Genomic DNA, 16226 nt, shown 5'->3' with positions numbered 1-16226 from the left:
AAAAACAATTATCTCCCACTTTTTTATTAGGTAAAGGGATTTTAAAAGAAAAGAAACAAGAAAAAGCTTCATTAAAAATAATTTATAAAAATAATGTGTTTAAAAATAAAAGAAACAATATGTTTATTAGGTAAATGATATTTTTGACCCAATTAAGTAAATATAGGGGCATTTTTATTCAATTTCGTATAGTTTAAGGGCATTCTTGAATCAAATTATGAACAGGGAATATTTTTATTCATTTCGCATAGTAAGGACATTTTTTACCCTTTTCTGTTTAATTTAAGAAAAACGGGTATTTTTAGGTCTAAAAGTGAAAAAAAAAATATTCACGAGTCTTTTCCCATACGTTATAATATTTATGAGCCTTTTCCGTATCTTCAATCAAAAATAACAGCATGTACTTCTAGACTGAAGAACAATAAAAAATGGTTACGCCCATAAGACTCACCCACCAACTCCCTGTCAAATCACTCAACATCTTGGGAGCGCGAACAACAAATAAACAAATAGGGCAGACAACTATTTCCTCCGGGTCAAAAGGGGTTTTTTTTTTTTTTTTTTAATCGGTCTAAAAAAAAATTATTATTTTTTTATATTTAAAAATAATTTAATTTTATGAGATGAATTACAGATATATAAATATTTAAGATTTGTTTTGAATCACATATTTTAATTTTTTTTTTTAAAATTTTATATCAAATTAAAAAAGAAAAATCTTTTTGAGATGGAGAATAAGTTAGTCATGTCTCTATCATTAGATGGAAGAGAGTCTGTGAGAAGTGAACCCAGATCCGTCAATGGATCAATAAAATATTTCAAATGATTGTCGTTTCCGTTCAATTATTTATAGTTCTTCTGGCTAGTCCGGTCCATGTGTAAGGCATGGAAAAGGATGGCATTTTCTCTTCTCAATAAAAGATGAAATCGAGTATTTGTTGAGAGAGAAGGGATAATCAAACAAACAGAGACGCGCACAACAAATAAACAAACACAAAAAACACCGCACGGCTAATCATAGAAAAAGGATCAAAATTATCCATAATGTTTAAGTTTGGATCAAAATCATACATATTCTTTCATATGGAGCATTAATAGTACATTATGTTTGCATAAGTGGTGCACTTTTAGTCAAACTCCCAAATAAATTTAACGGAAAAGAACAAAAATGCCCCTGAATTTTTAGAAAAGGTATAAAAATACCCTTTATTCATCTATTTTGCTAAAACTACCCCTCAATTCAACTTTTTGGCTCATTTATTCCCCTTGACTAACGGACAACACTATTTTTTTTTTAAAATTAAATTGCACATGACATTTTATTACTGAAAAATTAATTTATTCTTTTAAAAAGAAATCTGAAACCTTGAAATTTTTTTAAATTTGATTTTTTTTTAAATTTGGAAAACTTTTTTTTAACGAGTAAAACCTTGACTAACGGACAACACTAATTTTTTTTCTTTTCAAAATGTGAAAAATTGGATTTTTATAAAAATCTGAAAAAATTAAATTTTTTATGGAAAAACTGTGTTTAAAAAAAAAACAGAAAACTATCTTTTTTTTTTTAAATCTAGAAGAAAATTATGGAGTATTAGTTTTGCACATTTTACTTAAAAAAACAATCAGTTTTTCAGATTTAAAAATTGAATTTTCTAAAAAACAAATGGGGTTTCCACCCGTTAAAAAAAGTTTTCCAAACTTAAAAAAATTCCACATGTTTTAATGAAAATCCAATTCTGTTTATATATATATATATATATATATATATATATATATATAAAAGGCTTGCTACATTTGTTTTTTAAAGAAACGGATGTTGAAAAATTATTTTTCCTTATTCTACAAATAACGAGTTTTCAGATTTCTTTTTAAAAGAATAAATCAATTTTTCAGTAATAAAATGTCATGTGCAAATTTTTTTATTATTTGTTTTTTTAAAATTAGTGTTGTCCGTTAGTTAAGGGGAATAAATGAGCTAAAAAGTTGAATTGAGGGGTAGTTTTAGCAAAATAGATGAATAAATGGTATTTTTATACCTTTTCTAAAAGTTCAGGGGCATTTTTGTTCTTTTCCGTTAAATTTATTTGGGAGTTTGACTAAAAGTGCACCACTTATACTAACATAATGTATTATTAGTGCTCCATGTGAAAGAATATGTATGATTTTGATCCAAATCCAAACATGGATGATTTTGGTCCTTTTCTCGCTAATCATAGACGACTAAACTTTGACTCCCTTCATAACCAGATCACACATCAGTACAGCCTCGTCCCATGCTCAACTATTGATAAAAATGTTGGCAAGACGGTACTGGGTTCCTACTAATGTACTACTACTGCTAGTGATCTGCTGCACAAACATATCCAAAGCCCAGAACATTACTCACTGTACTTCTTCATGTGGTGATATTCATAACATCAGCTTTCCTTTTCGACTGGAAACAGATCCCCAGAACTGTGGAGATTACAGATTCGAGCTTGCATGCCAGAATAATCGTACCGTAATAAGTTTGGAGTCAAGGAAATATTACGTGCGGGAAATCAACTATGATAAATACTTGATCAGAGCAATTGACCCTGATTTACGGCATCACCAGATTAGCAGCAACTGCACTAATCTTCCGAAATACTTGGATATGTTAGCTCCTCCCACCTCAACTTTTCTGGATGTTGGTTTGAATATTCCCATTGTTTATTTCAATTGTTCAGCCCCTGCAGAATTTCCCCGCTATGTGGAAACAACTTTCTGTAGTTCACAGAACAAGACTTCTTATTCTCAGAGTCATAGCTATGTAGCTATTGGACAGGACATGCCGGTTTCAGATTTGGCAGAGAATTGCAGCGTTAAAATGGTTACCTGGGGTTCGGCTCAAGGGCTTTCAGGGGACAATACTTCTCTATCGAGCATTCGTGCTTCCCTGACATATGGTTTTGATCTTTCTTGGAAAGCTACCTACTTGTGCAGAGAGTGTGATGTGGGTATCTGTTCTGTTGAGGGCGAATGCGACAGTTCCTGCTACCTTTTGATGAAGCGAATTCCCCTCCCTTGTAAGTCAATGTTAATTTGCGCTTCAAATGTGCTGCTTTTTGAATCCCCATCTGAAGTTGTTGGAAAAATAATTCAAAGTTGTAGAAAACCAAAATTTGTTTAAGATTTGATATTTGCAAGTTTATTTAACTCATGTCTAGTTAGTCAAATTTATATTGGAATAATTTTTCCTGTTTTGAGTCAAAGTAGGTTTCGTACTACTATTATAAATGAACAGAGGTATTGCTAGCTATTTTCAAGTGCGGAGAATTGTACAGAGCATTCAAAGATTTATTGAGTTTATGAATAAATAAGTTATCCTTCAGAAGTTGATTAAGTGGTAGTCTGAAATATAAATAACATTATAGTAATGCTGCGAAACCTTGCCAGCACTCCCAAGCAGTTTTACCTGCCAATTTCATGCATTCAATTTCCACTCCTTTTGATGTTTACCAGTTACCTCTTTTGTTGCCTGTGTCTTAACTCCCCAAGTTTCATTACACATGAAGCATTTCTGTTTTGCTGAAATTCTGTATCTGCAACAACGCAGGTGGCATTTCCCTCGATGGAAGTAAGTATTTCAACAAATTCGTTTCAGTAAGCATTTATTTGTTACTAATAATGATTCCCTTTCATTGCACCACACAGCTGTAAGCCTTTCTTGACAAATTTATTTCCTCTGATGTAATTTTCCTTTGTGGTTTGCCTGTTTACAGTTAATGCAGTAGTACTTTCCGTATTGTCTATAGGTGAGTATCCTATCTTAATCTCGCCTCTCAAAACAATATATAGCTTAATTTGAAGCTTTTGGGCAAACCAATTTATACTAAGAAAAAGGAAGCTATTTTTGTTATTAACGTCTTCCATTATTCCTTTGAAACTATGCAGCTTCATTTCTGGTTTTTCGATTTCTCTGTGGATTCATTTTCCTGATAGCCTTAATAGTGTATAGATTGAGAAGACGACACTTATCTATATATCAATCAATAGAAGACTTCCTGCAAATCCAGAGCAACCTCTTGCCAATTAAATACTCCTATTATGAGATTAAGAAGATGACTAATAAATTCAAGGAGAAACTAGGAGAAGGAGCCTATGGAACTGTCTTTAAAGGAAAGCTGCGTAGTGGTCCTTTCGTTGCAGTGAAGATGATGCACAAATCTATGGCGAGTGGGCAAGAGTTTATCAATAAAGTTTCCACCATTGGAAGGATTCACCATGTTAATGTCGTGCAGCTTGTTGGATTCTGTGTTGAGGGCTCAAAGCGTGCTCTGCTATATGAGTTCATGCTCAACGGTTCCTTAGACAAGTACATTGTTCCGCAAGAAGGAAACTGTTTCCTTGACTTACAAGCAAATGTTCGACTTATCTCTTGGAGTGGCCCGTGGAATTGATTATCTACATCGGAGCTGTGACATGCAGATCTTACATTTTGATATTAAGCCTCACAACATTCTTCTTGATGAAAATTTCAACCCAAAAATATTTGACTTTGGGCTTGCGAAATTGTACCCAACAGATGATAGTATTTTCAGTCTAACTGCAGCAAGAGGGACACTAGGTTACATGGCTCCCGAGTTGTTTTACAAAAATATTGGAGGAATCTCACACAAAGCCGATGTTTATAGTTATGGCATGTTGTTGATGGAAATGGCAGGCCGAAGGAAGAACATGAACCAATTCGCAGACCACTTAAGCCAAACTAACTTTCCTACCTGGGTATACGACCAATTCAGTGTTGGAAATGATATAGAGATGCAGGATGCTAGCGAGGAAGATAGGAGGATGGTAAAGAAAATGATGATTGTGGCTTTATGGTGCATACAGATGAAGCCTACTGATCGTCCTGCCATGAACAAAGTTGTTGAAATGCTTGAAGGAGATGAAGATGTCCTACAAATGCCCCCAAGGCCTAATGCTGGGGGTGTTATTGACACAATAAGAGTATCCAGCGATGTCTAGGTGGCTAACTTACCAGGTCGTGCAGACCATGGTCATAATGTACTTAAAACTCTTTCTCTTTAGCTGGTGATTGACCTTTTCGAGGATAACATCATTGCTGTAATTGTTATTTCGAGAAAATGAATGCGATCGTGATTTCTAAGTATTGTTGTTATTGTACGAGGAAATGAACCAATCTTGATTTGTAAGACAGAATACATCTTTTACAACCTTGTAAATTTAAGATAATGGTTGTAAATTTGGATGTTGAGCTTCTGATTGTCATTCAGAAAGTATATTTGAAAGCTAATGCAAAATAGGTTTCCAATTTAGAGCACATAAAAGGGAAAGTCGTATCTTTGCCGGGCTCTTATGGAATGTTAACATATTTGGCTTCACGACCTGAACCATTAAATTTGAACTTGCAATACCTTCTATCAGCTCCACAATTTCCAAAAAAATGGTTCAGACAAATTGGGTAGGCGTTCAACAACTTTCTTCTATGTGCCAAATGGTCACGTGGCAACTTGCAAGTCTCACCTGTTGTATTGTATAGTAAATTTTCTGTTTGAGAAATCAAATTTATTGAAAGTTCTATTCAGTACAATTTATGACAACCGAATTGATACATATATACAACAAAGACGTACTAGCTAGTAGTATGAACTTGAGTCTTATTATGCTCCTTGTTTCTTTCCATATGGAGAGAAAAATTATACATCATATATACTCAATTCGAACTTGCACCGGTTTCAAAACTGCTTCCAAGCTCACAGCTAAGTTGGCTTCCCTCTGTAGCAGTCCTCATGTTTGGTGAATTCATAGACCCGAATGGATTAGGGGGCATGATGGGAATGCCTTCTCCTTCTAGCATTTGAATCACAACTTTCATTAATGGCCTATCAGCTGGATACCATTGAATGCACCAAAGTCCTACAATTGCTAGTTTCTTGATTATGCTGCTCTCATCTTCATTCTCAATTTGGATTGTTATTTCTTCTCCTTTCTCCAGTTGTTTGTACGTACACTCCGGGTAGTAAATCTGACTGCTACCGTTCTCCTCATTTGCAGCATCATCAAATTTGTTCCTTCCACCAATCATATCAAGCAACAACATACCGAAACTATAAATATCTGCTTTATATGAAACATTTCCATAGTTCCTGGAGAAAACTTCAGGGGCAATATAGCCAATGGTGCCTCGAGCAGCAGTCATTGACACTGCACTTTGGTCCTTGGAGCACAATTTTGCTAGCCCAAAATCCGCAACTTTTGGATTAAAATCTTGGTCTAGCAAGATATTATGAGGTTTGATATCAAAGTGAACAATTCATTGATTGCACCCTTGATGCAGATACTCGATTCCCTTGGCGATTCCTACAGCTGTTTGTTGCATCTTCTCCCAACCTACTGATGACCCTCTTCCACTCCCTGATGATATGATCTTTTGAAGTGTGTCGTTCGATAAATATTCGTACACAAGAGCTCGTCTATATCCATCAGAACAATATCCAACTAAGCGCACAACGTTCACATGGTGAATTCTACCTATGCTGCTCACGTCATTGATAAAATCTTCTCCTTCACCCTTGAAATTGTTAAGTACCTTAACTGCGACAAGAATTTCATTTGAAAGCTTCCCTTTGTATACTTTCCCATAGCCACCTTGACCTAGCTTATACTTGAATTGCTCTGTGGTCTTGTTAATATCTGCATAACTGTAATCTTATAGGTCTCAGAGCTTTATAATCCTCCAAAAATCTCTCAATCCTTTTTTGATCCTCTTTCTTTAGTTTCAATTTGACTATCTTGTGGACTGCCAGAACGATTAATACAAAAGCAAACACGCTACCTAGTACAATCGCAACAGTAACTTTCTTTGACAGCCCTCTCAAATGAAGATGATAACGTTATTAGCTTGTACTAGTAATTGTTATTTAGCAAAATAAAAACATACAAACAATCTTGGTCGCTTAAGTCTAACTTTCTTTAATTTCCCTGTAAAATTAATTTATGGTTATTACTTCAGTGAATAGGTTAAAACCCCCCAAAACTATTCATTGTATTACGAGTCAATACCTGAATTATTGAAAGAGAGAACCCCTCCATAGGTTAAAAATCCCCCTGAACTATGACCTCTAAACTATAACTTGTTTGCGAGTTTTATGCCTAAACTTTGGATCTTCATGGAACCCCCACCCCACCCCACCCCACCCCCCGCGCGAACTACCATGAACTCATTGTTCCAATTGACTCATTTTTAAGACTTTTTTCATCTCTCACGCGTTTCTCAGCAAATGATCCCAAACATTTTGTCACATATTCAACCGGGGGTATTAATCTAAAAGGAGTTATAGTCCAGGGGATGACAAGAACATCCAATAGTTTAGGTATGAAACTCGCATAGTAATAGTTTAGGATAGGGGTGGGGTTGGGTGGATAGTTTCCAAAAAAGATTTTCTTGGAGGTCGTATCATTGAAAAGGTTCGAAGTTTTATTCTTCCCACAAATGTTGAGGCGCAACTATATACTAGAGATTGGATTTGTGGACAAAATGGTAAATTAATCTTCTCCATATTGGCTACATGAAGCCAACATCGTTGAAGTAGCTTTGGATAATATGGATATCCATATTATCCGTCGGGTAACCCATTTTTTAACCGTGTTAAATATGGGCGGGTCGGGTAATTGATCCGTTTTTTGTTAACCCATTTTCGACCCAACCGATATCCAACTCGACCCACCCGTTTGCCACCCCTAGTTTAGGAGGGTTTTGACCTATTCCCTCTTATTACTTCTATGTCAATTTGCTGATTCTTATCCAGAAAATAGTTTGAAAGGTAAAAGGATGTGCCAATTTAGAGACTGAAAAGGGGAAAATCGATTCTATAGATGTACCTTTGTTAGGATCTTCTGGAATGTCAACACATTCGGTTTCACTACCTGATCCATGGGATTTCAACTTACAGTACTTTCCATCATCTTCACAGTTCCCACAAAATGGTTCAGACCAATGCAGATAAATCTGTGTTTGACTATATTCTGGTGGCCCAAAAAGTACCTCGTTTGGAACATCTGAAATGTTGTACATCATTGTACAAGAAGATGGAAACTCAGAGATAATACTAAGAGCGAAAAGCAAGGACGTCGTAATGAGGTCCACTAAGGCAATTGATCCGACCAGAAGACAATGAGTACGTTTTGTTTGAGGAACAATTGAATAAAGTGAAGCCACCATATGCGTACTGGAAATTGGAGCTTGAATTGAGTAATATTGTTTGAAGTACAAGATAGTTCGAAACCAGGGTAGCCGCAGTGAGTTGGCTGACGATTTTTGAGATAAAAAGGGAATCGAATAACCGGACCAAAATCGCCACATCTTGTTGGCGAGCACTGATCTTGGTTTGTTACTAGTTGTCCTACAGCTACTCTCAAGAAAATTAGATGAAGAAACAAGTGAATAAGCATATGAACCATTCTCCTCTTGGAAAGAGAAACAACAGTCTCTAACAATGGTTTCTGAGCTGCAAATTGCTTAGTTGCCAATTAAAAATCATTCAAAAGAGTGGTCCCTTTGCAATGAAAACTAATTGTGTTTAAAGGTCAACACGCTATAAAATAGATAAGCATAGGGTTTTTCAGTAACTTACTTTCAAACATCGCGACTAAAATGGCCTTCCCCTACCACTGCTATAAAACAATAGATAAGTGTATTATACTAGTCAAAGCACTCAGTCAAAAAATAAACCAAACTGTACGTTTAATTATAGACAAACTTTTTACTTTGAGCCTTGATTCTACCAACAATTGATTCAAGAAAGCAACCTCTGATGAACAAACTCACCATAATCGACTTGCAGATAAGATGTTTGTAAGAATGTTCTGGTTTGCTACCATTATACTAGTAGTAATCTGTACAGCCATATCCGAAGCCCAAATCATTACTCAGTGTTCTTCTTCTTGTGGTGATATTCACAACATCAACATTCCTTTTCGATTGAAAGCTGATCCTGGGAACTGTGGAGATTCAAGGTTCTGGCTCGATTGCCAGAACAATCGTACTATCTTATGTTTGAATTCAAGAAAGTACAACGTACTGGAAATCAACTATGAAAAATACTTGATAAGAGCAATTGACCCTGGTTTGGAGAATCAGAGCAGGAATTGTACTTCTTTTCCCAATTATTCCACCACAACTTATCCTAGCTCCTCAACTTTTGGCGATATTGATCCAAACATTCCTGTTATATATGTCAGTTGTTTAGCCACTGTAAATTCTCCGCGCTATGTGGAGACTACTTTCTGTGGATCACAGAACAAGACTTCTTCAAAAAGTCTTAGGTATGTGGCCATAGGACAGGGCATGTCAATTTCGGATTTGGCAGAAAATTGCACTGTGGAAATGGTGGCCTGGGCCTCGGCACGTGGGCTTTCGGGGGACAATGCTTCTCTATCGAGCATTGTGGGTGCCTTGAGTTATGGATTTGAGCTTTCTTGGAAGCGTACCTTCTTGTGTAGAGAATGTGAAGCAAGTCAAGGCTCCTGTTTTGCTGAAGGCGACGGCTTTACTTGCAGCCACCGCTGCCACGATGACATTGGGATGGATCTTCCCCTCCGTTGTAAGTCAAGATTCATTTTTACTATGTTGTATTTAACCGATTACTAGTTAGGAGACTTACTGGTTTCTCCTTAATGGAATCGAATCTGCAACAACCATGACTCTTGTCACCAGTAGAATTATCACAAGATGTATGAATTCCTTTGTTTCTACAAACTTGATATCCTCTAGGAGATGCAAAACATATTTTGTGTAAACAGCAGCCGTCATAATATAATGGAAAACCGTCTTCTTTCAACACACTTATTGATGTATTTATACATTATAGGCTAAGGTTTAGGGAGAGGACAAGATAATGGGCTAACGGGCTAATTTGCACCCCTTATGGGTGGAACCAACCAATAACTATTTACAACATTACATTTCACCATGTTCAACTAACAATCCCTTTTCGAATTATCTGTTTTATAAAAAGCCCCATATCGGAGGCTGAATATGTGGTTTGTTCATAGTCTAATTGGTGGTAATGAATATTGAACTTCTATGGTATTTTGAGGATAGAAATATCTCCTACAATGATGCAACTAACATCTGAGCAATTTAATTGTACTTTCAAGTTTCAAATTTAAGGTGTCATTCTTTACCAAAGATGCTGTCAAGTTTCATTCATTTACTATATCCACTCTTTGTGAGGTCTGTTGTTTGAAGTTAAGAAAATTTGAATCTTTTTTGCTTTCAGTTCTCCACCCTTTTTATGCTTATCAGTTACCCTCTTTATTACAAGTTTCAATTCTCAGCAACTTATTTTAAGATGTAGCATCTGTATTTTACTCATATTCCTATATTTGGATAATGCAGGCAACATTCGCTACTATGGCGGTACGTATGTGAGTTACTGAAGTACTATAACTTCATTACACTCAGCATTCCTTTGAAAAGAGACCGTTAAAGCAATATGTCTTCCAATTATAATCCCTCTTCAAGTCTTTATACAATTTGCTTCCTCTAACATAATTTTTTCTTTGTGATTTGCCTATTTTGACTGTTCTTACTATAGTGTTCGGTGGAATAGTTGTAGGTGAGTCTTCTTATCTTACTAGACAAGGATAAGCATTCTTGGTACTCTTTGAAAAAAAAAATAGCTTTGAAGCTTTTACTCATGCCCCTTTATTCTAGGAAAATGGATGTGGTTTTCTTACTAATGCCTTCCATTTTCTTTGTCAAATTATGCAGTTTCACTTCTGTCCTTCTGATTTTTCTGTGGATTTATTTTCCTGATTGCATTAATAGTGTATAAATGGAGAAGACGACACTTATCTATGCATCAATCAATTGAAGACTTCCTGCAAATCCAGAGCAATCTCTTGCCAATTAAATACTCCTATTCTGAGATTAAGAAGATGACTAATAAGTTCAAGGAGAAACTAGGAGAAGGAGCCTATGGAACTGTCTTTAAAGGAAAGCTGCGAAGTGGTCCTTTTGTTGCAGTGAAGGTGATGCACAAATCTATTGCTGGTGGGCAAGAATTTATCAGTGAAGTTTCCACAATTGGAAGGATTCACCATGTGAATGTTGTGCAGCTTGTTGGATTCTGTGTTGAGGGCTCAAAGCGTGCTCTGCTATATGAATTCATGCTCAACGGTTCCTTAGACAAGTACATTGTTCCGCAAGAAGGAACTGTTTCCTTGACTTACAAGCAAATGTTCGACATATCTCTTGGAGTGGCCCGTGGAATTGACTACCTACATCGAGGCTGTGACATGCAGATCTTACATTTTGATATTAAGCCTCACAACATTTTTCTTGATGAAAATTTCAATCCCAAAATATCTGACTTTGGGCTTGCAAAATTGTACCCGCAGATGATAGTATCGTCAGTATGACTGCAGCAAGAGGCACAGTGGGTTACATGGCTCCAGAGTTGTTCTATAAAAATATCGGAGGAGTGTCATACAAAGCCGATGTATATAGTTATGGCATGCTTTTGATGGAAATAGCCGGCAGAAGGAAGAACATGAACCCATTTACTGACAACTTAAGCCAAATTTACTTTCCTACATGGGTTTACGACCAATTTAATGCAGGAAATGATATAGATATTCAGGATGCGAGCGAGGAAGATAGGTGGTTTGTCAAGAAGATGATGATTGTGGCTTTGTGGTGCATACAAATGAAGCCTGCTGATCGCCCTGCCATGAACAAAGTTGTTGAAATGCTTGAAGGAGATGTTGAACTCCTGCATATGCCCCCAAGACCTTTTATAGCTCCACGTGAGATTAATGTTGGGGATGTTATTGAGACAATAACAATATCCAGTGAAGTCTAGGTGTCTAACTCACCATGACGTGCAAGCCGTGTTCATAATTAACTTACTCTTTTACTTGAGCTAGTGATTTCTAAGCATTGTTGTAACTTTATCTAGATACATGAACCAATCTTGATTTCTAAGGACAAGAAATTAAATTAATCAAATTGATTTGTCAAATACACTAGTGATTTCATTAGTGCTGTATAGCACTAAGGGGTCGTTTGGTTCGAAAATAAGTTATCTTGGGATTAATTATGCTGGGATTAGTTATACTGGGATTAGCTACGCTGGGATTAGTTATTCTGGTATTATTTCTTATTAACTGTTTGGTATGTTGTATTAAAACTAACATATATTGCATAATTTCTAAGAAAAAGTTGTTTGTTTACAAAAATACCCTTCACGTTGCTTAGCTTTTTATATTTTCTTTGTAGTTTCATTCTCAAAAACAAAACCTCCACCTTCTTTAGCTTTTTATTTTCTTTAAAAATAACATGAATTGCACTCATATTTGTTATATTTTTTGCATCATTAATAATTACCTGATATTTCAAAATGGATTTTAATCACTTGTCTAGTGATTTGGCATCGACTTTTCTTTATGAGTTACAACACCGCATAAAATTTTGTCCATTATAAACACACATGGTTATACACACAAACATATATATATATAATCACTGTAGTCAAACAAAAACCATATGTGAAAAGTCTGTTCATTAAAGAATTTTAGGAAACACCTACGGGAGAAAAGTATTGTTACTAAATATCTAAAAATTACAAGTTAACACTGAAGAAAATTGGATATTAAATTTTCATAATTGCAAGCTAGTAGGGACTATGATTCTTAAATGGCATAATCAGATGTGGTTAACGAGTCTGAGGGGTTATATTGTTACTCAATACCTAAGCAGTGGCGGATTCAGGATTTTAAGGTCCTGGGTGCTTACCTTTAGTAACAAACGGTGGTCGTCAAAAAGGCAAATCGGCAAGAATGAAAACACGATTGTGTTCACGTTAGGATAGTGAAGAGAAAGCTAAACGTTTAGACCTATGACGAACCCACTTAAAATAAGGTGTTCAACTGAATCCGTTTCGTCAAAAAATTGTATCTTATACAAAGGTGAGTGTCATTTAAAAAAGTGAAGCACCAATTATCTGCGAAAGTAAAATTCACTTGAAGCTACACACCGAGTGGTTAAGCTGGTTTAGAACCTCGCGGAGGTCCATTGTTTAAGCTTCTTCAGTAGCATTTTCTCTTCAATTTTATAATTTTGTTATGCTTGTAAGGCGCTTCAGGATGTGTAGAACATGGGCCAGGTCAAATTATTTACTCTGTTAGGCACTAGCATTAGCAATTTTACTTTAAAAACTTTAGACGTCCTCCATAGTGAATTTTGTCTCTTTAATAGTTCTTAGTAAGACATGCAAAGGATATTTGTTGAGATGATCTATTCAATTTAGTTTAATTTGATTTGGTATATGTTGACATTGCTTATTTGCCCGGTTTGCCTTATATACCCTCTTCATTAAATCTTTTTTATTAATTTAATTTAGTTCATTACTCTTTCTTTTAATTGTTTTATGTTTGTAAATGACAGTTTTTTTAATCTATAAACATTCAAAATATTTAAATATCGCTAAATGTTTTAAAGATGGTTATTTGAAGTAGACTGTGGAGGGAGGAATCTAATCTAAAAAAGTAAGGTAATGTTCTAATTGAGAAAGGAAAGCGAGCTGTAAACAAGACTTATTTATTATTACTAAGAAATAAGAACCAGCAGACCTAAACAGAAAATGCTTTAAAGCCAGCATTTCATTAAAAAATGACAATGCTCTATTGAGGATCGAACCCATAGCCGTTGCTCGCAACAACTTCAACTATCGCTTCAGAACCAGTGCACCTACCATTACTTATGTACAATGGGTGCTTAATAAATATATATCATATATTTCTAAAGATTTATATATTAATACATCTAGTCCGAGACGACGTCAATGGGTGCTCAAGCACCCACCGTGATCTACGTGGATCCGCCCCTTTACCTAGGGGTTAGGCAGCATATGCGCATATGCGTGCTCTTTTATCATTAGTTTCTCCCTTTTGATTATTTAGAAGATACTCCATTAAACATAGCAACCGAGAAGAAAAATCAATTTAATAGAAAGCTTGATTCAAGTAGCAAAACGGTTTAAGGATATCAGGGTGCTTTTGTCAATTTAAATGTTTTATCCTGGGATAACTTATTTTGGGCTTGTTATTCCACCCCCTAGCAAGTATAAGTGATTCCATTGCTATTTTTAATCCTGGGATAACTTATCCCAAGATTAGTAACCAAATAAGGGATAAGCCGGTACTAATTGTTTATTCCAGGACTATTTATACTTATTCCGAGCCCAACACTTTTGTAACCCAAAAATAAATTTTTGGAACCAAAAAACCCATTTAAAAAAAAACTAAAATAGGCTTCACGCATAGAATATGTGCATAAAAGGATCAAAGTGTACATTTACACTTAAGTTCTTTTACGCACAGATTATGTGCGTAAAAGCACTAAAATCCAACTTTTGTTCTTTGAAAATCACTCAAAATTAAGTTTTTTTCCGTACTTTGACCGAAGATTAGTCACGTTTCTAAACTCCAGAATATAAATATTTTATATAGAACTTAATATCTTTTTTAGCGTACAATAATATCGGCTCATTACATCAGGTATACATATATGTTTGGATCGTTGTTTTAGGGGTTGTATAGTGCCTCGAAGTAAGTTTGGAACTTGTTATCTTTAAGTTTTTTTTTTCGTACTTTGATCGAAGATATATAAATATTTTATATAGAACTTAATATATTTTTTTGCGTACAATAATGTCGGCTCATTACATCAGGTATACATATATATATTTGGATCGTTGCTTTAGGGGTTGTAAAGTGCTCCGAAGTAAGTTTGGAAACTTGTTATCTTTAGGTTATTTTTCATACTTTGACTGAAGATTAGTCACATTTCAAAACGTCGGAATATAAATATTTTATATAGAACTTAATATTTTTTTTAGCGTACAATAATGTCGACTCATTACATCAGGTATACATATATGTTTGGATCGTCATTTTAGGGGTTGTAAAGTGCTCCGAAGTAAGTTTGGAAACTTGTTATCTTTAAGTTTTTTTCGTACTTTGACAGAAAATTAATCACGTTTCAAAACGTCGGAATATAGATATTTTATATAGAACTTAATATCTTTTTTAGCGTATGATAATGTCGGCTCAGTACATTAGGTATACATATATGTTTGGATCGTCATTTTAGGAGTTGTAAAGTGCTCCGAAGTAAGTTTGGAAACTTGTTATCTTTAAGTTTTTTTTTCATATTTTATAGGGTTTTAATAAATCTAGGACTTATTAATCGACAATAAATACTAAAATAACTAATTATCTTTAAAAAAATAATACCCAAAAATATATATAATATTAACATAAAATGTACATTTTATTTATAAATATACAATCTCCTAAGGCCAACCCCACCACCCTCATTATTCAGTTTATGATAAATCTAAATTAAATTGTTTAAATGTTATTTCTGGTTCAATACGATAAAAAAAACTAAAGATAACAAGTTTCCAAACTTATTTCGGAGCACTTTACAACCCCTAAAACGACGATCCAAACATATATGTATACCTGATGTAATGAGCCGACATTATTGTACGTTAAAAAAGATATTATGTTCTATATAAAATATTTATATTTTGGAGTTTAGAAACTTGACTAATCTTCGGTCAAAGTATGAAAAAAAACTTAATTTTGAGTGATTTTCAAAGAACAAAGGCTGAATTTCAATGCTTTTACACACATAATCTGTGTGTAAAAGAACTTAAGTGTAAATGTACACTTTAATCTTTTTATGCACATATTCTGTGCGTAAATCCTATTTTGATTTTTTTTAATAAGTTATTTTAATTTTAAAAATTTATTTTTGAATTATAAAAGTCTTAGGCTCTATTTCTCCCTCGTACCAAATGACTCCTAAGAATGAATGTGAGCAATGGAATAAGTTGAAAATTGATATCTAAGCTTCTAATCAACACGTATGATTTCTTTTCATGTGCTTGCAAGACAGCTCGAAAACCACTGCAATAAAAAGTTAGGCGCGTCTGTTGACTGAAGAGCAAAAATAAATGGGCATTTCCTATCACGCCCAATTCCCAGTCAAAGCACTAAAATTTCTATATATACTAGGGGGACGAACACGGCTCCCCGCTTGTACCAAAAGCTGCATCGAATTGTATTCGCTTTAAATTCTTATATCATAAGATATATAATTTATACACTTTATTCAGCTATTTTTATATCTCTCGTAGACATGTGTCATAGTACTTAATAGTTATTCC

General features: G+C 34.7%; 3 pseudogenes; 2 read left to right on the top strand and 1 right to left on the bottom strand.

Annotated features, from left to right (window-relative positions):
- The first annotated feature begins 2211 nt into the window (after nucleotides 1-2211).
- Nucleotides 2212-5083, top strand: LOC132632051 (LEAF RUST 10 DISEASE-RESISTANCE LOCUS RECEPTOR-LIKE PROTEIN KINASE-like 2.1; annotated as a pseudogene).
- A 478-nt stretch (nucleotides 5084-5561) lies between these two features.
- On the bottom strand, nucleotides 5562-8815 carry LOC132631190 (rust resistance kinase Lr10-like; annotated as a pseudogene).
- Nucleotides 7435-12036, top strand: LOC132632050 (rust resistance kinase Lr10-like; annotated as a pseudogene).
- The last annotated feature ends 4190 nt before the right edge of the window (nucleotides 12037-16226 follow it).

This window comes from Lycium barbarum, chromosome 3 (assembly GCF_019175385.1).
Source record: "Lycium barbarum isolate Lr01 chromosome 3, ASM1917538v2, whole genome shotgun sequence".
In the NCBI taxonomy this organism is placed as follows: Eukaryota; Viridiplantae; Streptophyta; class Magnoliopsida; order Solanales; family Solanaceae; genus Lycium; species Lycium barbarum.
The sequence above is the reverse complement of the archived record's forward strand: the minus strand, read 5'-3'. Positions and strand labels throughout refer to the sequence as shown.